Source organism: Crocuta crocuta, unplaced genomic scaffold (assembly GCF_008692635.1).
Source record: "Crocuta crocuta isolate KB4526 unplaced genomic scaffold, BGI_CrCroc_1.0 scaffold318, whole genome shotgun sequence".
Lineage (NCBI taxonomy): Eukaryota > Metazoa > Chordata > Mammalia > Carnivora > Hyaenidae > Crocuta > Crocuta crocuta.
Window position 1 is genome coordinate 5,526,978 of NW_027531425.1, and position 23,071 is coordinate 5,550,048.

The 23,071-nt window shown below is 41.2% G+C and overlaps 1 long non-coding RNA gene across 1 annotated transcript in view; it reads left to right on the plus strand.

The window, feature by feature from the left end:
* Nucleotides 1–22,079, plus strand: part of LOC144238233 (uncharacterized) — a 47,155-nt gene extending 25,076 nt beyond the window's left edge. The window contains exons 4-5 of the long non-coding RNA XR_013337043.1: nt 19,073–19,279; nt 21,061–22,079. This is a non-coding gene — a long non-coding RNA (uncharacterized LOC144238233). The remainder of the gene's footprint in view (nt 1–19,072; nt 19,280–21,060) is intronic.
* Nucleotides 22,080–23,071: the final 992 nt, after the last annotated feature.

A 23,071-nucleotide genomic window follows, 5' to 3' on the forward strand; every position in this document is an offset into this window, starting at 1 on the left:
TGGAGACAAGTCTGTGAATATTGGGATGGGTGATTCTGAGACGCCAGATGTAGTGGAACCATCTAGGAAGGCCTGCAGCTCATATTAACTATGCAGCCCATTAGCCTGGCTACTGGGGGGCAAAGGGAACCCTAGACCTTCTTAACCACGGAACTCACAAAGGCCAGCTAGCTGGCAGTGCTCCACACTGGGCAGTTTCCAGTGGGGTCCACGAAGGATGGGAGTTCATCCAAATACATAAGGGGCCTGGGCTCTGAGAAAGGCCATCAGCATCTTAGAGGCCCCAGACAATCTTCTGGTGTCTTCCTGACTTAAAGGGCTCAGCCTGAGAGGTCTGCAAACTTAGGCCAGTGCTTTCTGCTTTACACTTTTTTTTAAGTTTTTTTTTTTTTTTTTTTTTTTTTTTTTAAATNTTTTTTTTTTTTTAAATTTGAGAGAGAGAGCACGAGCAGGGGAGAGGGGCAGAGGAGGAGAGAGAGAAAGAGTATATTAGGCAGTTTCCATACTTAGCGTGGAGCCCAATGAGGGGCTCAATCCCACACTTTCTGCTTTAGAAGGTTACAGGGGAGAAGCTGGGTGGCTCAGTCAGTTAAGCATTCAGCTCAGATCATGATTGCAGGGTTTGTGAGATTGAGCCCTGCATTGGGCTCTGTGCTGACAGCGTAGCACCTGCTTGGGATTCTCTCTCTCTCTCTCTCTCTCTCTCTCTCTCTCTGCCCCTTTCCTGCTCATCCAAGTGCCCACACATACACTCTTCCTCTCACTCTCTCTTTAAAATAAGTAAACGTCAAAAATAAATAAATAAATAAAAGAAGATTACAGGGGCACCTGGGTGGCTCAGTCGGTATAGCATGTGACTCTTGATCTTGGATTATGAATTCAACCTCACATTGGGGGTAGAGTTTACATCAAAAAATAAATAAAGAGGGTATCTAAAAATATGTAAACAAACAAATAAATAAGGTCACAAAGCATCAGGAGAACATTTTTACCTAGTACTATGAGGAATCCCTAAACTGAGTGGAAGAAGTGGTTTAAGAGGGCAGAGAGGCAGGGAACCAGACTAGGTAAGAATATGGCAGGATCAGAGATGTGGGGAACTCTATGGAGTTCTTCTCTGAAGGTCTACAGCAGGTGAATGGCCCAGAGTCCCATGGTGCACAGACAATAAGAAGGTGCCTATAGCACCAGTGAGGTGAGGGATCTTGTGCCAGTCTGGGTAGGAGAGCCTGACCAAGGAGCGGTGATTTCATGTCTGTGCTGTGGAGACATGTCTATGCTGTGTAGACAACAGTTACCTGTTGTATGAGCTTCTGAGACTGTGTTCAGAAATAGAAAGATGGTAGTGTCAAAACCAGGCAAATCCTGTGACTCCTCATATCTTCTGCTAGCTTTGGGGATAAGAGCTGCTGGAGCCCAGAAGAAATCTGGAATGTCTGAGGACCCAAATTCCAGACACAGGTGAGGACACATTGGTAGGTTAGATTGCTCCTTTGCCTGTTCTCCTGTCTTTCTGAGGAAGAGCTGGTCTGCCTCCAGGAAGACCGACTCTTGGTCCCTTGAGCTTATGATGATATGGAAGATGTATTTAGCAGGCGAGTCTCAACCTAAGTAGGAGTTTACATTTTAAGTCTGAATGTTGACCAGTTGAGTATGTAAGAAGCATTCTAATAAAGAAAGAAGAGGCACACAGTCATATTTCAGGGGAAAAGGCTGCTATTCAGAGCCATTGTAGAGGAAATACTTATGTTCTCAGATGTCTGTTGTTGTCTATTGTCTTGGTCAGTTCAGGGGGCCTGTAACTAAGTACCGCAGACCTGTAAACAGCAAACCTTTATTTCTCATAGCTCTGGAGGCTGACAAGTCCCAGATCAAGGTATTGGCAGAGTCGATGTCTGCTGAGACTCTTCCTGGTTTGCATATGGCTGCCTTCTTGCTGAAGAAGAGCAGGGGGATTCTGACCTCTTAAAATAAGACCATTAATTCCATCATGGGTGCCCCTCCTTCACACTTCAGCTTCCCAAAGGCCTCGCCCTAAATCCCATCCCACTGGGGAGTTAGGGCTTCCACAAAATGGCTTTTGGGGTAAACACAAACAGTGAGGCCGTAACATGTATGTATTAATTAAATTTTTAAATAGGTTCGACTTGCCAGTTTGGATATACATGATCCCTATAGGAAATTTAGGAAAGTACAGGTAACGAGAAGAAGGAAGCAAAAAGAGCTCATTCTCTCCCCTTTCCTCTCCTTTAGCTGTAACTACTGTTAATCACTTGTTATATTCCTTTCCATATTAGGTATCTTTTTAAATAACATTTGATATTATTTTTTATGGCAGTTACTTTAGATAATCAGAAAAATACAAAGAAAATTATACTCGCTTATAATGTCAGTGCTGCTATTAACATAGTTTTACACTTTTTCTTGTGGAAGACTTCAAACATACACAACCTGTTAACATTTTGGTGTATTTCATTTCTGTCTTGTCTCTTGTATGTGGGTATGTGTTGTATATATGTGTGTATGTGCATATATCTACGAATATACAGACACATATAGACACACATACATATAAGCAAAGCTGGGATCATACTGCATATTGAACCGTTTTGTTTATTGCTTTTACTGCTTGACATGACCTTAGGCCATATTCCTATCTCAAAATATTCTTTGAAACATTTGAAGAAGGAAGCAGAATAGCTTCCTAGGTTGCCATTGGCTATTATGTCTCTAGCCCATAGGAGACACTCAATATATATTGCTTGAATTATTCATTCAAGAGAAGCAGACCTAATACCAGGGGTGAGGACTTAAACTTAAATTTCATGGGACTTAAACTTTTATGCAATGGAGTTTATAATTTTAAACCTAAAAAGGGGAACAGAGGGAAAAAAATCCCACTTTTTGGTTGGAATGTAGGTTTCTGATGGTCAGATGCACTCTCTTCCTGGTGTGAGACCTTTCCTCAGGGTCTGTCAGTCACATTTGTCTGTCCAATTGCTACCTTGGTCCATTGCTAATTCAGATCATTCTGGGCTCCCGGAATGCTTGGAGAATCCGACCCAGGAATGTAGGAAGGAATACTTAGTTATCTTGGGAAGGGCGTTCTGGACAGAGGAGTATAAAATACTGGCATAAGAAAATTTTCTTTTGAGCAGATGTGGCCCAATAAGTGTGTTGATGGGTGGAGTGGAGCTGTCATTTTGTTCCCTCATTTTCTCATGAAACATGTACTGAGCACTTACTGTGTGCTAGGACCAAGGACTATAGGATGGAAAAAATGAATTTCTTCCTCAAAGGTAAAAAAATAAAATAGAGGTGATAGAAGTAAAAACCAGTAATTGCAAAACACCACAAGTATGTAAATGTGCACTGGGGCAGAGAGAAGATGATGGTTAACTCTACCTGCATCAGGCAAGCGGAGGCAACCTTGAGCTGCAGCAGGTGTTGTGTGGAGGAAGTGCATGAATAGTAGTAGCTGAGGAAATACCAAGGAAACAGCCCAGAGCTCGGTTGGTGTTGAAGACCATGAATAAGGGGGGAGGGGGGAGTCAGTATCAGTCTATACCCTGAGGATTCATTTTATATCCAGGCAACCATGTCAGAAATCTAGGCATCCTGCTGGATTCTCACTCCTCATCCCTGTCTGCATCCAATCAGGTATCGATTCCCATTACTCCTGCCTTTGTAGTCCTGTTGAAGGAGATTCAGCCTCTTTACTCACTGCCTCTGCCCTAGTCTAGTTCCTTTCTCCTTTAGAACTGGAATGCTGCAGTAGACTCTAAATTGGCTGTCCTGCCTCCTTTTATCCCTTTCATTAGTTACCTATTGCTGTGTAACAAATTGCCCCCAATTGCCCCCAAATTTAGCAACTTAAGACAGTAGACACTTAAGATCTCACATAGTTTCAGAGGGTCAGGCATCTGGCAGTGACTTTGCGGAGTGGAATGCTTTTAGCTGAGTGAGTCTGACTCAAGGTCTCAGGAGACTGCAGTCAAGCCATTGGTGGGAGCAGTTACCTGAAGGCTTCCTGGGCTCAAAGAATCTGTTTCCAAGCTTACTCACATGGCAGACAGCAAGAGGTTTTAGTTCCTCACCTTGTTGGCCTTCCCATAGAACGATTTATAAAACAGCAGCTGACTTTCCCTACAATGAGTAATAAAGGTGGAAGCTGTAGTCTCAGCTTTCTAATCTCAGAGATGAAAGACCATCACTTCTGCCATATTCTATTGATCACACAGACTAACCTGGTACAATTTGGCGTTGGGATAGGGGCTCACTGCAAACTGTCTTGGAGGTCTTTAAAAAATTAATTATTATATTTTATTGTGGTAAAATACACATAACATGAAATTTATCATTTTAACCATTTTAAAATGTACGGTCAAAGGCATTAAGTGCATTTACACTGTTATGCACCTATTACGATCAGCCATCTCCAGAACATTTTTCATCTACCTAAACTGAATCTCTATGTCCATTAAATAAGAATTCCCCATTCCTTCTCCCCTCAGCCCCTGACAACAGCCCCTTCTACTTTTTGTCTGTATGAATTGAACTACTCTAGATACTTCATATAAGCGGAATCATATAGTATTAGCCCTTTTGTGACTGGTTTCTTTCACTTATCATAATACACTTCAGGGTTAGTGTATGTAGCATGTGACAGAATAGCATTCCTTTTTAGGGTTGAATAATATTCCATTGTATGTATATGCCTCATTTTGTTTATCCGCCCATCCATTGATGGATACTTGGGTTGTTTCTTTGGCTATTGTGAATAATGCTGTTGTGAATATAGGTGTACAAATATCTGTTCAAGACCCTGCTTTCACTTCTTTTGGATACATACCCAGAAGTAGAACTGCTGGATCCTGTGGTAATTCTGGTTCATCATTTCGAGGAAACACCAGACTCTTTTCCACAGTGGCTGCACCATTTTACATTCTCACCAGCAGTACACAAGGATTCCTGTTTCTCAACACTCTTGCTAAAACTTACTGTTCTGTTTGTGTTTTTGTTTTAATAACAACCATCCTAATGGGTGTGAGGTGGTATCTTAGTTTACTTTTGATTTACATTTCCCAAATGATCAGTGATTTTGAGCATCTTTTCATGGGCTTATTGGTCATTTATATGTCAGCTTTGGGAAAATGTCTATTCAAGGCCTTTCCCCATTTTTAAATCAGATTGTTTATTTTTTGTTGTAGTTGAAATGTAGGCATTTTTGGTGTATTCTGGATCTCAATTCATTATCAGAGATACGATTTGCAAATATTTCCTTCTACTTTTCCTATTTTCTTTTCACTCTGTTGATAGTGTCCTTTGATGCACAAAGTCTTAAATTTTGATGTAGTCTAATTTATCTGTTTTTTTTCCCTTTCTGTCTTTTTTTGTCCAAGGAATCATTGCCAAATCCAATGTCAATAAACTTTTCCTCTATTGGAGGTTTTTTAACCTATCTTTTTCACCATTTGCCCTGGTCCTTAGGATCAAGTCTAGACTTGTCAGGGCACCTAGGGCTCTTCGTGCCTGACTCCTGATGAAAATGTACTCTCTCGTTTACTCATTCAGAAACCCGACACATATTTATCGAATATGACCATGTTTTAGACATTGGAAACAAAAGAGATGAAAACCTTTGTTCTTGTGGCTCTTACAATCTAGCAAGAGACAAAGAAAGCAAAATATGTAAAATAATTATACTTTTATGTAAAGCTATATAATAGAATAGATATTAACGTTCTTGCCCGTCAGTAGGTGATAACTGTCACATGTTGGGGGGGGGGGTAAGATCACATGAGAATGATCAGAGGGCTAATTTGCACTTTTAAAAAGGTAGTTAGGGTCGGCCTCTGAGTGGGAGATATTTAAAGAAAAACTTGAAGTGGTAAGAGCGTAAGAGAAGAAGAGCCTCTGCAAAGACCCTGAGGTAGAAATGTGTCCAGTGCACATTCTGGCAGAGAGGCTAGTGCGGCTGGAGTGGAATGAGCGGGTGATGGATGGAGAAGTAGGATGTGAGGTCAGAGCAGTCATGGGGAGGGGAGTATCGCTTAAAGACAGAGTGAAGTGAGCGGCACAGCAGTGTCACGATCTGACTTGAGATTTATAAAGGCTCACTCTGGGCCCGTGTTAGGAATTCTGTGTAGGGGAGCAGGGGTGGGAGCAGAGTAATCTGTGAGGAGATTAGTGCAAGAATCCAGGGGAGAGACCGCAGTGGTGTAGGTCAGAGGTATGAGAAGGGAAGGTCGCTTTGGTGCTAAAACCATAACTCTAAAATCCTATTTCCTTTTAAAGTTGTGCCATTAGCTGATGGCTTAGTGTGGCACACATGTTTTCGAATGTCACAGCCCTAAGAAGAAAATCCATTTCTTTTTTAAAATTTTTTAAATGTTTATTTATTCTTGAGAGAGAGAGACAGAGACAGAGTGTATGCAGGCAAGGGGTAGAGAGAGAGGGAGACGCAGACTCCGGAGCAGGCCCCGGGCTCTGAGCTGTCAATACAGAGCCCAGCGCAGGACTTGAATTCAGGAAATGGGAGATCATGACCTGAGTCGAAGTTAGATGCATAACTGGCTGAGCTACCCAGGTGTCCCAAGAAAATCCATTTCTATATCACAAATTGATTGATAAAGTATCTCTTAGACCCCAGGGTTAAATGACTTGATAACTAAAGGCTTTGTAGTCATAGGTTCACCCTAGGAAAAGTGTTAGTTATCTGAGGATGGGAAGCTGCACCGTTTTTGACCTCTCCTGTACCTTTGAAATGAGAGGGAAGTACAAGTGGAATTACTTGTGTATGCAGTTGTGGTATCAGGTATTGGAGGATGGGATGGGGGAGGCTGGGAGTGTCGACCATAACTCATTGGCTTTGTAATTAAACTCTATTGTTATTAAAGCAGAAATTCTGAAAGTCTCCTGCCTGTGTGGGGCTGAGAATTATTTATCACAGGAATTCAGTCTGCTTTGCTATAAAAATGTTGTGTGTATGGAACTAGAATGTATTATGCTAAGTGAAATAAGTCAGAGAAAGACAGGTATCATATGATTTCACTCATATGTGGAATTTAAGAAACTCAACAGATGAACATAGAGGAAGGGAAAGAAAAATAAAATAAACAGAGAGGGAGGCAAACCATAAGGGACTCTTAAATACCGAGAACAAACTGAAGGTTGCGGGAGGGGTAGGTGGAGGGGGACTAAATGGGAGGTGGGCATTAAGGAGGGCACTTTTCAGGATGAGCACTGGGTGTCATATGCGAGAGATTAATTAATTGCTGGGTTCTACTCCTGAAGCTAAGACAACTCTATATGTTAACTAACTTGAATTTAAGAAAGAGAGAAACTAGTAAAACTGAGAGTTCAAAGACCAAAAAAAAAGTTGTTATATTATCGTGTTCATGAGATCCAGAAACTTTGATTTTGAAATATCTGTAGGTATGGATATGCAGCCATCATATCACCTTTCACACTAATGTCAAATTTACTGAGATTTTTCTGTGCGTGTGTGTGACTAACAACTTGACCATTCTTTATTTAATCTCACTTTTTTGAGGCACTACGTAGATGTCTCAGACTCATGAGAATAGTTAGTATGAGAGACAAAAAGTATACAAGCACAGGGTATCTCTTTGCTATGTCCTGTGCACACCTTTCTAGGTCCCTAGCACCCTGATGAAGGCAGCAGCCATCAGTTAAATAAAACAATCATTCCTATTGATGGCAGCAGCCCTCAGTGTGGGTGCACCTGCCATGTCACTCAAAACTGAGAGATTTCGCTGATGGAGCTGTAGATGAGAATTATCCAGTGACTCTTTCCTTCTTTGTGGGATAGATGATCAAGTGACACATGTGAAACTGAGACAAACACGTATTAAAATATATTAACAACAATCTATTTTAAATAAAAATACGTTAGGGGCTCCTGGCTGGCTGAATCAGAAGAGCACATGACTCTTGATCTCTGGGTCGTGGGTTCGAGCCTCACATTGATTGAAGAGATTGCTTATATAAATAAATAAATAAACTTAGAAAAATAAATAAAAACACGTTCAGTGGTGGTCTGTGTCATTGTTACTCATACGTTTCTCACAAGTTTTCTATCATCACCTTCATTGGAGCTTTTAATATGGTTGGATTCAAGTCTGCTATCTTTATTCTGTAATTGTCCCAACTGTTTTTTGTTCCTTTCATCTTCCTTGCTTGCCTTCTTTTGGCTAAGTTGAGTATTGTTCAGTATTCCATTTTATCTCCTCTGTTGACTTTTAGCTATACTTCATTGTGTGTGTGTGTGTGTGTGTGTGTGTGTGTTCGTTTTAGTGGTTGCTTTAGAGATTATTATATGCAACTTTAACTTACCATGGTCTACCTTCGAATAATATTATGCTTTTTTTTTTTACCATCACTTCAGTTAATTTTTCATATGATCACGAGGGAAAAAAATCAATGCGATACCTATTATATTTATGTGAAGATTAGCTGTTTCGGATTTGCATCTGAAAATCAATGTGGGTGCAAAGCTCTCCTCTGCCTAATCACAGAATTGATTATGCATTTCACAGATGTGTGTCGTTGGTTTGCTGGCTTACCTGGTCATTTCTTCAGAGACAAACAGCTCTTTGTTTTTCTCTTTTGAAATAACTAATGTAAATTAGAAAAACAAAAGGAAACATTTAGCAGAAATCTTTCTTTAAACAGAAGATGAAGCAGGACTTCTGGAGTCCAGGCCATGGTGTAATGACCTTCTTTTTATATTGAAGTTATTTATTTTTTTCCTCAGTCTCTGGAACTGTTTTATTGAGGTTGAGTTTGACTAACTCATAGTCTCAGAACGTAAGTGGACTTGAGAGACTCCGCTTAGGAGACAAAACCCCTTGACGTTCATCTTCGTATCTTTTACAGACTAGCCCCTTCCTGGCTCCCCGTGTGACTTGTGTGCCCCATCCCATTGGTACTTCTGTGTCTATCGGGGGTCAGGGTCGGATGGATCCAGAGAATGAGTCAGCCCCTGGCCCAGTGGCATGTGTATGCTAACCACTTAGTATGTATTAATAATCAAATATGGGCCTTAAAGGGTCCACTATTTCAGCTAAATTGATTGAGATACTCTCTGGGCAGACTGGCCATCTCTGGAAATTAGTTTTCTTGACTACCAAAGGAGCATTTTTTTTTAATGTCTTATTTATTTTCGAGAAAGAGAGACAGAAAGAGCAAGTATGGGAGCAGGGGAGGGACGGAGAGAGGGAGACAGAGGGTCTGAGGTGGGCTCTTAGCATAGAGCCCACTTCAGGGCTCAAACTCACAAACTGTGAGCTGGTGGCCTGAGCCAAAACCGAGAGTTGGACACTTAACCTACTGAGGCACCCAGGTGCCCCCCAGAGGAACAATTTTAGAAAACATTGGATGCCTTTACAAGCCGTATGGTGAAATATTGCTCTTGCTTATAAAATGATTGGTTTGAACTTCCAATGTTGAGTCCTGTAGAATTCCATCTGTTATTATTTTACAATGAAAAGGAGTTCATGTTACGTGTCAGCATGTGTATTTAATTTTCAAAATTGCGTGTCATACCTTATAGTAGGTTATGCATGAGTGGCTATTTTAGCCTCATTAGCAATATTAATAAATAGAAAGAGGTGTGATTGTGATGATGAAGAAAGGAAAAGAAGGCATGCTTTATTACTCAGAATTACTTTCCAAAGTAGTTTTACTTGTTTAACATACACATACGCATTCAGATAACCCTCATCTGAAAACTCCTTTGCTTTTAACTGGCTACCAGGAATAACTGCTTTCCAGGTTCTTATCAGGAAATATAATCTCAAACTCACTGCCATTAATACCTTTCGAAAGCTCTGCAGAGAGAAACAATATTTATGGGGGATTGTCTGAAGTATTTGCTGTCCATCCATTTTTTAGATAAGTCATCACCAACCTGTTGTCTTACAGACTCCTGGGGGAGCATGGAGTTATTGCAAGGTTGCCTGCAAACCCTCTATTGAAGGTATTATTATTGCTGTCATTGTTATCCGTAAGGACACAGCAGTGACATTGAATGGTTTGTTTAAAGGAATAGAGGCTTTTCCAACATCCAGGTCTTTACTTAGAAGAAAATCATGTGATAAATGAAGCCAATAATGGGATACGGAGCTAGAGTCTCTAGGCTTTGAACTTAACTACTTGTGTTTCACACTTTAGCTTCACCGGATGCAGAATATTAGCATCAGAAAGGACCTAACCCAATCCTTGGTTTGGGTCAGTCACGTACTTCTAGTGGCTCGTAGTGGGCAGCAGCTGTCACAGGGAGGCAGTGATTTTCCCACTGCTGCTGGTGCACTTCCTGGGATGCTCTAAGCTGTTCTTTGCAGCTGACACCCTTAGAGGTGGCAGAAGCATCAGCTTTCAATACCGGGTTTTACACTGAGTAAAGAAAATTATTTTTTCAAAATGTCCCCCTTTGAAATGGAACAGTAAGAGGAGCTGCCTCCAAGGATGCCCAGTGACTGGGGGTGGCCAGGTCAGCTCTGCTCACTGGACTCCCCCCCACAGAGCTGACCTGCAGTAGTTACCACGGTCCTTTGCCTGCGGTCACATACTGCTCAGCGGACGCCCTTGGTGAGTGTGCGTTCAAGGAGGGAGGCCTTAGGAGCACTGAATTTGAAAAAAGGAAGGTAATAAGAAGCACAAAAATGATAATAATTCTGCTGATTTACTTCAAAATGCTTTTTATTAAATCTGTAAATGGTGCTAATCTGATCTGAATTCTAATACACACATCAAGATGCCTGTATTTTCAAAAGCTGGTGGTGAAAGAGGGAAGACGATGATATCCAATTTAGCTCTTCATTTATGAAGAATTACAACTACCCCATGTGGGCAATGTGGAAATACTTGCAAATAGTAATGTGAAAACTTTTTTAATCTTGTCAGTCAGAAATGGAACAGATGATAAAAATAACTATTTTTAGTGCAAAATATAAGAATTCCAAACGTCCGGTCCTGGAGGCAGTTTTTTAATTTACATTAGGTGTAGTCACGTGGATTAGCTATATTTAATGTATATTTTGTCCTCAAACCAAACATAAATTGACAGTTTAAAATTTGTCATCAAATTCACGTGTTTAAAAAAGATTTTTTTTAATGTTTTTTATTTATTTTTGAGAGTCGGAGAGAGACAGCGCAAGCAGGGGAGGGTCAGAGAGAGAGGGAGACACAGAATCTGAAGACAGGCTCCAGGCTCTGAGCTGGCTGTCAGCGCAGCTGTGGGGCTCGAACCCACGAACCGTGAGATCATGACCTGAGCCGAAGTCGGACGCTTAACCGACTGAGCCACCCAGGTGCCCCTCAAATTCATGTTTTTTGTTGTAAGTACCTTTAAGTAAGTTAAACATGTTATTTATTCATGGGAAAATGTCAAATTTTATAGTTTTGTAATGCATATCTTTACATATNACACATCAAGATGCCTGTATTTTCAAAAGCTGGTGGTGAAAGAGGGAAGACGATGATATCCAATTTAGCTCTTCATTTATGAAGAATTACAACTACCCCATGTGGGCAATGTGGAAATACTTGCAAATAGTAATGTGAAAACTTTTTTAATCTTGTCAGTCAGAAATGGAACAGATGATAAAAATAACTATTTTTAGTGCAAAATATAAGAATTCCAAACGTCCGGTCCTGGAGGCAGTTTTTTAATTTACATTAGGTGTAGTCACGTGGATTAGCTATATTTAATGTATATTTTGTCCTCAAACCAAACATAAATTGACAGTTTAAAATTTGTCATCAAATTCACGTGTTTAAAAAAGATTTTTTTTAATGTTTTTTATTTATTTTTGAGAGTCGGAGAGAGACAGCGCAAGCAGGGGAGGGTCAGAGAGAGAGGGAGACACAGAATCTGAAGACAGGCTCCAGGCTCTGAGCTGGCTGTCAGCGCAGCTGTGGGGCTCGAACCCACGAACCGTGAGATCATGACCTGAGCCGAAGTCGGACGCTTAACCGACTGAGCCACCCAGGTGCCCCTCAAATTCATGTTTTTTGTTGTAAGTACCTTTAAGTAAGTTAAACATGTTATTTATTCATGGGAAAATGTCAAATTTTATAGTTTTGTAATGCATATCTTTACATATGTTTAAATACTCTTTAATAATTCCTAACTAAAAGAAAATATATTTTTTCCTTACTTAAAATCTCTCCTTAATCATATTTCTCACAAACGTGACACAATTAAAAAATTCCAGAGGTGATGTGTAAAACAGTAAAAGGGATTTGAAAGTTCAGGGGTTTGAAAAATACATGGACATTAAATTTTAAGAAAACAAGAACAAAACAAAGAGCAGGTAATAGAACAATATGTATTATTTTATTTTCATTTATTTTTTAAAAAATGTTTGGTTTTGAGAGAGATAGAGGCAGAGAGAGACAGAGAGGCAGAGAGAGAGAGAGACAGAGAGAGAGAGAGAGACAGAGAATCCCAAGCAGGATCCTCGTTGTCAACACAGAGCCCAAGGCAAGGCTCAAACCCGCCCAATGTGAGGCTCAAACCTGCCTGATGTGAGGCTCAAACCCACAAACCGTGAGATCATGACCTGACCCAAATTGAGAGTCAGACACTTAACTGACTGGAGCCACCCAGGTTCCCCAATATGCATTATTTTATAAAAAGGAAATAAACAGAAGAAATCATCCTTAATATGCAGTCTTTCTGGACACAAACATATAAATATACATGATACAAAACAGGTTTCAAAGGATACACACCAAACTGTTAATAGTGAAATTAAAAAAAGTGTTTTTAATGTTTATTTTTGAGAGACCAAGAGAGACAGCGTGCAAGTCGAGGAGGGGCAGGGAGAGAGAGAGGAGACACAGAATCCGAAGCAGGCTCCAGGCTCTGAGCTGTCAGCACAGAGCCCGACGCGGGGCTTGACCCCATGAACCATGAGCTGAAGTCAGACGTGTAACAGACTGAGCCACCCAGGTGCCCCAATAGTGGCAATTTTTGAGGAAGAAAACAGCTTCAGGCCAGGTGGGGAGAGATAAAGGAGATATGTGTTTATGTGCTATGTATTACTTTTGTGATAGTAATAATAATAAGGGAAAACAAAAAGCTAAAGGATTGCAGTGGTCAAGGGAAAGTGTCTGCTAGATCTCCTATTGCAGAGAGTGTAAGGGATCCATGATCCCAGCTGCTACCCCCTGAGTCCATCACTGTGAATTTTGTCTGGGCTGCACTTCCCACGGGCTTCTCCCAGCCAGTGATTATGCTAGGGGCTTCGCGGGTTGGGAGGAGATACTAAGGGCTGTTCATCTGACACCAAAACTCTTAAAACTTCACTGCAGTTGATGATCTATCTTCCTTCCCTCCATCCTTCCCCCCCTTCCTACAACCTTCTCCTCCCTCCCTCCTTTCTGTCTCCCGCACACCTTCCTCCCTGCCCCGCTCCCAGTTCTCAGCATCTCAGTTTGACAGCAAACTTCTCCTGTCCTTTCCTTTTCCAACTCCCTCCCCATCTTCCCTTACTGGTAACCCCTCTCCCAAACCTCTTGCACCTCTAATCCCATCTTTGTGTTTACCTTTTAGACGGCCCGGGCTAACATGAAGCTTCAAAAGAGAAAGTTAATTATAGGCAATGCCCAGCCCCGTGCTGTTGGGTCACTAAAGATTGCTGGGGTACTGGCGGCGGCCACTGCGGGAGATGGACATTCTACACTGAGATCTCTCACTGCCTGCCGTGTGAAGACTTACAATATATCTAATTATATCTCATATTTAGGCCCTTGGGAATGATTTATTTATCAATCAAGATTCTTAATATAAATAGAAAATATTAAATGTACAAAAGCAATTTAAAATTTCCCTTTTTAAAAAAATTTTAAATGTTTATTTTTTGAGAGAGAGAGTGAACAAGAGCGGGAGGGAGGGGTAGTGGTCAGAGAATCTGAAGCAGGCTCTGCGCTGACAACAAAGAGCCCACCCAGCTCCTGAGAGCAAAAAGCCCAGCTTGGGGCTCAGACCTATGAACCATAAGACCAGGACCTGAGCCAAAGTCAGACGACCGATGTAGGCGCCTTCCCCCTTCTTTTGTAATATTTATTTATTCTTGAGAGAGAGAGACAGAGATAGAGTGCATGCATGAGCGNGATCCAAAGCAGGCTCTGTGCTGCTGACACAGGGCTCGAACTCACGAACCGCGAGATCATGACCTGAGCTGAAGTTGGACTCTTAACGGACTGAGCCACGCAGGCGCCCCCAGTTTAAAATTTTCAAAGAAGTTTAACACCCAAAGTTTATGAAGGGAAGGAAATATTAATCATCACCCTTAAAGGTAATTGTAAATATTTGTAATTTTATAAGTAAAATAATAAGATAGGAAGTAGCTCTTAAAATTTAAAGAAAAAATAGCCTTTTGAATTTGAAAACTTAATCCACGTTATGTACTGATTAGAAAAAAAAGTCAACTCAGTTGAATGGTGTTTAGTTGAATTCACATTTAGTAAAAATTAAGCCAGGGTGTTCACCTGGATAGTGGGCAGTAATGTGCTGGTATTTAATAACATGTTCTCTTGGTGGGGGGCAGGGGGTAAGGTATGCAAAAATATATTTACGTAGATTTATTATAAATTTTACTGATACAAAAGATGTATAGCACACAACTTACTACTAATAATACCAATACTCTTCTTTGTAAATTCCATGCCACCAGTTGATTTTCACAGTGCTATCAATTAATTTTTTGTGAAATTCCTGTATCTGTAGCCAGCCTATGTCCACTAACTCTTTTCCCAATAAACTTGTCATTAAATCTATGTGAGCTGCCATAAAACCATTTCTCACTGTTGTGCAGATTATACTCCTTAAACTAAAACTTCTCTCAGTTTCTGCACTACTTTTCAGTTTAATTTGCATTATTAACATTTTTCACACTTTCTTAAGTCTGGACGTTCAACACAGCAATAAATAAAGCCCTGAGCAATTTCCGTAGTGTGACTGCTCCCTCAATTTCAAGCTGCTACCCTGATGTTACTGAATGCGATTTAGGGAGACACGCACAGAAGCCTGCCATTACGTGATGCTGCCAAGGGGTAGATACCATAGGACCGGAATCACCTTCAAACCAGGCACGACAGAAGATAATGGTAAAGTGTAGTAACATAATAAAGGGCGGATGCATTTTGAGTTACTATTACCTTTGTTTTATGTGTTATCAATTGAACTGTAAGGCTCTGTAATTTTATTTCAATCATAACCAGATCTAACAGTCGGCTTACAAAATTCTTGCAAATCTATCAGTTGGTTTTCGTGAGCTGGTACAAGCCTGCTCCAACACACCACTGAAGGTAGGGGACGGTAGGGCTTAAGTTTCAAACAAATACACAGAACCAAAGCCTCACTTTGGTAAATGAGAGGTGTCCCAGAGGTCTCTTGATGACAGAAGCGGGAGGCAGAGAGGGAGGTGTAGCCAAATGGCAGAACTGAAGGAAGCAGGGTTTATCCGGTCGTCACTTCCTCCTTTTCAATATCGCTCACACTGGCTCCTTTTGATCCTCATTGCCACCCGCCTGACCTAGATCTCAGAACACAGGTCTGGGTTACTGCCCTGCTTCCCAGTTAGCCTTCCCGTCTGCCACATTCTCCTCTCACTGTCTACTCGACAGCTAGCTTCCAGAATAGTCTTCCCAAACACATCTCTCCATGTGTTGCTCCCTATCCAGCATCACCCCTCCCAAGTATAAATTCCAAACTAAGAAAACTGGTGTTTCAAAATGTTTTGAAATCGTATACTTGCTTTTCCACTTTACCCCTCCCCATCTGCTATTCACTCCCCCAGTAGGAAGAACTGGCCTCTGACCTATCTATCTGACCTTGTTGAATACGCCAGTTGCATTTAGGTTTCTGAGGCTTTGAGGACATCACCGTTGTGATGAAAATGTCTTATTCCACACAACTGTACTTGCAACCTGCTTTTTTTTTTTTTTTATGAAGCACATCAAATCCTAAATATTCCAAAAACGGTTGTTAAACAAACCTTCCTCCTCTGAACACTTACAGCACTTAAAGTTTGTACCACCTGTTTAGGTATATGTTGTTTTGCCGTCTTATATATTTCTCTACACCCCCATTTAGGTAAATACAAGCCATGCTGTCCTAACTAGACCATAGACTTCTTGGGGGCAGAATTGGTAGATACTTAGCAGATATTTCTTGTTGATGTCAAGAAATTGATGTATTCCAGGATGGAATGTTCCCCGATGGAATTATTTGGTTTGACCCAACTCATTTCTGATACTTTTTTTTTTAAATAGTTTATTGTCAAGTTGGTCTCCATATAACACCCAGTGCTCACCCCCACAAATGCCCTCCTCCACTTTTTTTTTTTTTTTTACTGTTTATTGCTTAATCCTTTGGTTGTTAGAAATACAGTTGGAAATGTGAAGCTTATTTGCATGTGGCTTTTTTTTTTTTTAAACCAGTCTACTTAGGCTGCCGTAAGAGGGATTTTAAACAACAGACATTTATTTTCTCACAGGTCTGGAGGCTGGAGGTCCAACCTGGTGAGGTGTCTCTTCCTAGCTTGTAGATGGCTGTCCTCTCACTGTGTCCTCTGTGTGAGCAGAGGGAGAGAGATCTCTGGTGTCTCTTCTTCTTTTAAGGACACCAGATTTACCAGATTATAGCCCCACACTTGTGACCTCAATTAATTACCTCTTTTTTGAAAATGTTTATTTATTTATTTTGAGAGAGAGAGAGGAGGAGGACGGGAGAGAGACAGGGAGACAGAGAATCCCAAGCGGGCTCTGCACTGTTAGCGCAGAGCCGGACACTGGGCTTGAACCCACAAACCTGTGAGATCATGACCTGAGCTGAAGTCAAGAGTCAGATTGGCCTGACTGAGCCACCCAGGTGCCCCAGCTTTAATAACCTCTTTTAAAGCCTCGTCTCCAAATACAGTCACATTGGGGGTTTAGGGCTTCAACGTATGAAATTTAGGGTGACACACGTCAGTCCACAACACCTTTTAAACTGAGTTTGCATTTTTCAAAATAGCATTTTATTTCTCTTTGATTATACAGTGATACTGCATCTACACCCTACCCCCTTGATTAAGTGAACTTATTATTAAAATCAAGAGCTGAAAAGTCCTGAATGTCGAAGCTGATGCACCATGATAGCAATAGCACGGAGGCAATAGCACAGTGGTTTAGAGCACAGACTCAAAGCCAGGCTGTTATGGTTTGAACCTGACTGCCATTTAGTAGCTGGATGGCTTGGGTCATGTTGCTTAACCTCTCTTTGCCTCAGTTTCCTTATGTGCAACATGAGGATGATAGTAATGGTTCTACCTTATAAGAGAGTGGTGATTGTTGTAATGGAGGTTAAATGAATTAATGTGTGAAAAGCACCTGGCATATTAACTATTATGTTTACCTTAGAAATCTCATTTTAAATGCCTGTAGCAGTATATTGTGTCTCCATAGCACCCCCGTGAGGCAGGTAATGGTATGGGAACATTGTGTAATGCTTATGTCAATTAGAGAGGACCATATTGCACCCCCCCCAACAAAGAGTTAGCCATAAATCAATAGAAGCACTGGCAAACACATGTATCACTTATTACTTATGTTCAATTCCCCTGTATTCAACAAATATTTATTGAGAACGTAATATGCAAAATCATGGTCAGTGCTAAGAGAAAGGTGTATATAGCTATCACTCTGAGCACAAGAGAGGGCTCTAAGGCTTAGCTTGAAGGGGGTGGTGATGATTGGGAGGACTTCTTGGAAGTGGTGATGTCTGAATTTTGAAGAATGAGTAAAGGCTGAAGATAAAGCACCCATTACTAATGATATACTGAGTGGTATTATTTTTTAAAAAGATTCAACAGCATTTCATTGGCAGCGAAAATTCTCTGGTATTCGAGTCAGCAGTTATTGAGAAGTGAAAGACAAAGAATTCCGCAAAAATAGTGGAAATTGTGACTTCTTAGGATGTCTTAGGGGATGGGACAGACGGGCGGTCCTTGCCTTCATGTGTGAATGGGAACAACAACAACAAAAGTCTGCGGAGTCTTTTTGTTGACACTGCAGAGTCACTCTGGCAGTGAAAGCCTAGGGTGCTCCGGGAGCCACAGCAGGGGGAAGTCATGGAGACCTTCCTTGAGGAAGAAGCATTTAAACCGAAGTGGCGATTAGGGATCATTCAGAGAAGAGAAGGGGAAGAGTTTCTCAGGAAGAGGGAACAACATATGCAAAGGCCTAGTGATGAGACTGTGACATTTTATTAAAAAAAAAAAGTTGCTAGTGGCTGAGAGTGGCTGAGAGATGAGGCTGCAGAGGTATGGTGGGGCCCGCGGCGAAGTTTGTAGGAAACCATCTGAACTGAGATTACATTTTAACCCGAGGGCAACTGGAAGGCTTTGAAAAGTTTTTAGTGGGGAGGGGGCATGCTCAGATTTACATATTCAAGTAATCACTTGGCTGTGAGCAGTAGAATTGATAGGATAGTTGCTGTGCAGTCGTGTGAAACTTAAAAAAAGAAACCAAACGCACTAACCTTTTTTATGTGACTTGAGACACCGTAAAACCATAATAAAGAACATTTCAAAGCATGATGATGAAAAAAACAACCCGTAATTCTATCGCTCTGACTATACCTCACTTCTTCTCTATCCCTTCTTTTTTGCATTCTTTTTTTCTCCTTGCTTATTCATTTCTCACACAGTCCCAGCGGTGGTGCGAGGCTTCCTTGGCATTCATTAATCATGGCTAAATAAATCCCAGCTGTTACTAACCCCGGAGCATTCTAAGGAGTTGCCAGAATGGGAAGCATCTCAACTGTAAATCAATTTTCAGTGGTGGCTCTTACTTGTGACTTTGAATTGGGGGCTTATGTTTGATACCATGGTTCGCTTTCTCTGTTCACAGTAGCTTCCTCATCACAAGTCTCCTCAAGCTGGGTGGCACTGGACTCTCACTTTAACCTTAGACCCAACTACTCTAAAGCATGACCATCTGTAATGGTTTAAATGATCGTTCAGTTAACATTGGTTCCCCTCCCCTTCTACTACAGGCAGAGCATGCTTCTTCATCTCATTGTCACTGGACTTGGCCACGTGACTGGCTTCGGCCAAAAGATTGGTAGGAGATGTGCCGTGAACTGGAGCCTTCCATGTGTCGGCAAGCTGGACTTGGATCTTGTATTTCAGAAGCGACACTTTGAGAAGTACATATTCTGGGTGATCATGGATCTGGGAAGGATCAGAGACATGCGGAAAAGGTATGTACCCAACAACAGCCCGGTGCAGGTGATTGATCTGTGCCTACAGAGTCACTTGTCTGTGCCTTGCCTAGACCCCTCAAATCCAGGTGTCATAGAGCACAGGGGTTGTTCTATAGCATTCTGGTGACAAAAGCTGACTACATTTTTTTTTAAAACATTTTATTTATTTCTGAGAGAGAGAGAGAGCGTGAGCAGGGGAGGGTCAGAGAGAGAGGGAGACACAGAATCTGAAGCAAGCTCCAGGCTCTGAGCTAGCTGCCAGCACAGAGCCCAATGCGGGGCTTGAACCCACTAACTGCGAGATCATGACCTGAGCCAAAGTCAGCCGCTTAACCGACTGAGCCACCCAGGTGCCCCAAGAGCTGACTACATTAACTGTACCTGATGGTCCTGTCCCAGGGCCCCTCTGAGAGAATTTTATACATGCCACAGAGTCTGCATCAGAAGACTAAATCTTAAATTAGTCTGGCCACTTTTTACAATGCAGATATATTGTATACCACATATATTAAACCTTCATTAGGGCTGGGTAGCATGGAAGTAAGACTGACAACACTCCTGAGCTCTTAAACTTTAAAGCCTGATGGACGTAGGTAACCATATAAATAAATGGCATAGTTACAAATTGAAGTAAAATCCCTTGAACACAGTTCTGTGGCTGCATAAACAAGAAAACCTGAGCTAAAGTGAGGAGTCTGAAGATCTGCTATGAAATCACGGAACTGAGATCTAAAGAATGAGTGATAATAATACTTCTGGAAATACCAATAATAAATATTCCAGTAGACCTCACTTGTTACTGGATTGTGCTGTTAGGGCTTTAAAAATATGGACTTATTTATGGGGTGTCTTGGTAGCTCAGTTGATTGAGCATCTGACTTCAGGTTACATCACGATCTCTGTTTGTGGGATCGAGCCCTGCATCGGACTCTGCACTGACAGCATGGAGTCTGCTTGGGATTCTGTGTCTCCCTCTTTCTCTATCCTTCTCTTATTCATAAATACATACTCCCTATCTCTCAAAAATAAATAAAAATAGGGACTTATTTAGGGAGCGTCTGGGTGGCTCAGTTGGTTGAGCATCTGACTCTTGATCTCAGCTCAAGTCTTGATCTCAGGGTTGTGAGTTCAAGCCCCACACTGGGCTCTGTGCTGGGCATTGAGCCTACTTAAAAAAAATATACGTTTATTTGTTTAGTCCTCACACTTCCTCTCTTTGGCAATTATCCCAGCAAAAAGTGGAGGTAGTGGTGAGGCTACATCCTCAGTCCAAGGGAACAGCATGAGGAAGGGCCTTGGAATGGGTGCAAGTGCAGCACAACTGGGCAACTGAAAAGTGTCCATGGGCAGAGACCCCCTGGGATGAGAGGAAATGGTGAGGTGGAAGGGTCAACTGTGATCAGGATTTTGATCTTACCACTGGGAACAATGAGAAGTTACGGGAGGGTTTTAAGTAGGACATGGAACAGGTGATATGATCACGTCAGCCTTTAGTACAGAGAGTTCAGGCTGTTGAAAAGAAAATGGACTGACAGGGCCCCAGGTGGAGGGTGGTGAAAAGAAATCAGTAAGGATAGGGGGTATCTTGCAATAAATCAGGTGTGAAATAATGGTAACTTAGGCTAGAGTGATGAGCGTGGAAATGGAGACAAGGGGACATGTTTGAGTGATATTAGGAGGTAAAATCTGCAGTTTAATGATGTAATGGAGACATCTGTATTATTTATTAGCTTCTCTGTTGAATATCAGCATTTCACACACATCTCTGCAATCCCCAGGTGGACTTCCCAGTGGAGCCACAGAGTTGGAGGAAGGAGCGGTTTTCTGGTTCAGCAACTGCTCTTCAGAAGATGTGGAGGGGTGCTCCACCGATTAGGGAAGCATGGCGTCAGAGGCACTGAAAGAAATAAATGACCGAGTGGACCACATTCTGGGTTTGCACCACCTGGCAATAGGAACTTGACAAATATAAGTGCATAGCAATTTACAGTTCAGACATCAAAAGCTTTAACTGTCCTTGAAATATTATCATTTAAAATTTCCATGAAGGAATCAATGACTAACATGGAGAATACTGAATAGACTTGAAGCATGTCTTCAGTGCTGGGGCTCCCCACAGTGATTTAGGATGGATTTCCTATTGCTTTTCCAAGGTTCAGGAGGGCATTAGGCCCTTCTCTGGGAACTAAACTTCTGTTCACTTAATGTTTCCTAGTCTTAGAAGCTGTTTTCACTAAGTGCATGTTAAACCTGGGATGAATGCAAATTTTAGAGAATTTAACTATATTCTGTTTACCTCCTCCACTTAAAGAAAATCTGATTTGGGTTTTAAATGCCTTTTGGGATATATTAGAATATTTTAGATGATAAACAGGTTAGGAAGAGTTTGCTTCTGGTAAGTTTTTCCTGAGCATTTCAAATATTGACTTTTCAAGTAGAATTATTTGATTGTAATTCAGGGATACCAATAACATTTAATACAATACCTTTAAAAAAGATTTCTAAGATAAAAAATGTAAATGTGTCTAATATTTAGACATTTTGTGTCAAAAATATCATTTTGCTCTTAAAATAGTTTATTATTAAAATGTGAGGTACAGGGGTGCCTGGGTGGCTTAGTCGGTTAAGCGTCCGACTTTTGCTTAGGTCATGATCTCGTGGTTCATGGGTTCGAGCCCCGCGTTGGGCCCTGTGCTGACTGCCAACTCAGAGCCTGGAGCCTGTTTCAGTCTGTGACTCCCTCTCTCTCTGACCCTCCCCTGCTCACGCTGTATCTCTCTCTGTCCTAGAAATAAAAAAAAAAAAAAAATTAAAAAAAAATGTGAGGTACAGCCTTCCAGGTATAAAGTAAATAATTCCTCAGAGGTAATGTATAGTGTGGTGACTATAGTTAATGTGTTACCAAAAAGACATTTATTATGTAAACTAATATATATTAGTATATATATATATATATATATACTGTTATGTAAACTAATATATATATATAATTATAGTACATATTGTATTGTTAGCTATGATAACAAAGTACCACAAAGTTGGTGTTTTAAGAATAATACATATTTATTTTCTTACAGTGCTGGAGGTCACAGTCTAAAATCAGTTTTACTGGACCAAAACCAAGGTGCTAACAGAGCTCTGCTTTCTCCAAGGCTCTAAGGCTGAGTCCATTTCCTTGCCTTTTCCAACTTCTAGAGCAGCATTCCTTGGCTCATGTCCCCTCCTCCATCTTTAAAACTGGCAGGATAGCAGCTACTCTCTGACCTTGCTTTCTTCTTCTCTGGTCACATGGCTTTCCTCTCTTATGTGTCAAATCTCCCCTCCCCTCCCTCTTATAAGAACACTTGCTGCTAACACATTTCGAGCCCACACAGGCAATCCAGGATCATCTCCCCATCTCAGCATCCTTCATTTAGTCACATCTGCAAAGTCCATTTTGCCAATATATGGTCACATTCACAAGTTCCAGGGCTGGGCACCTGGATGTCTATTTTGGGTGACTATCCAGTATCCAGTACTGTAAAGGTAGTACTGTCTAATTCCACTGAGTAGTACATAACTACTCACTCAGTTTTGGTTGTAAAATAGGCATAACATAAGATTTACCATAAAAAAAATGTTTACCATTCTTACTATTTTTAGGTGTAAGTTCAGTGGCATTAAGTACAATCACATTGTTACGCAGCCATCTCTGCCGTCCATCTCTAGACTTTTTCATCTTCCCAGACTGAAGCTCTGTACCCATTAAACATTAACTTCTATTTTCTCTCCACTCCCACCCCTCCTGCC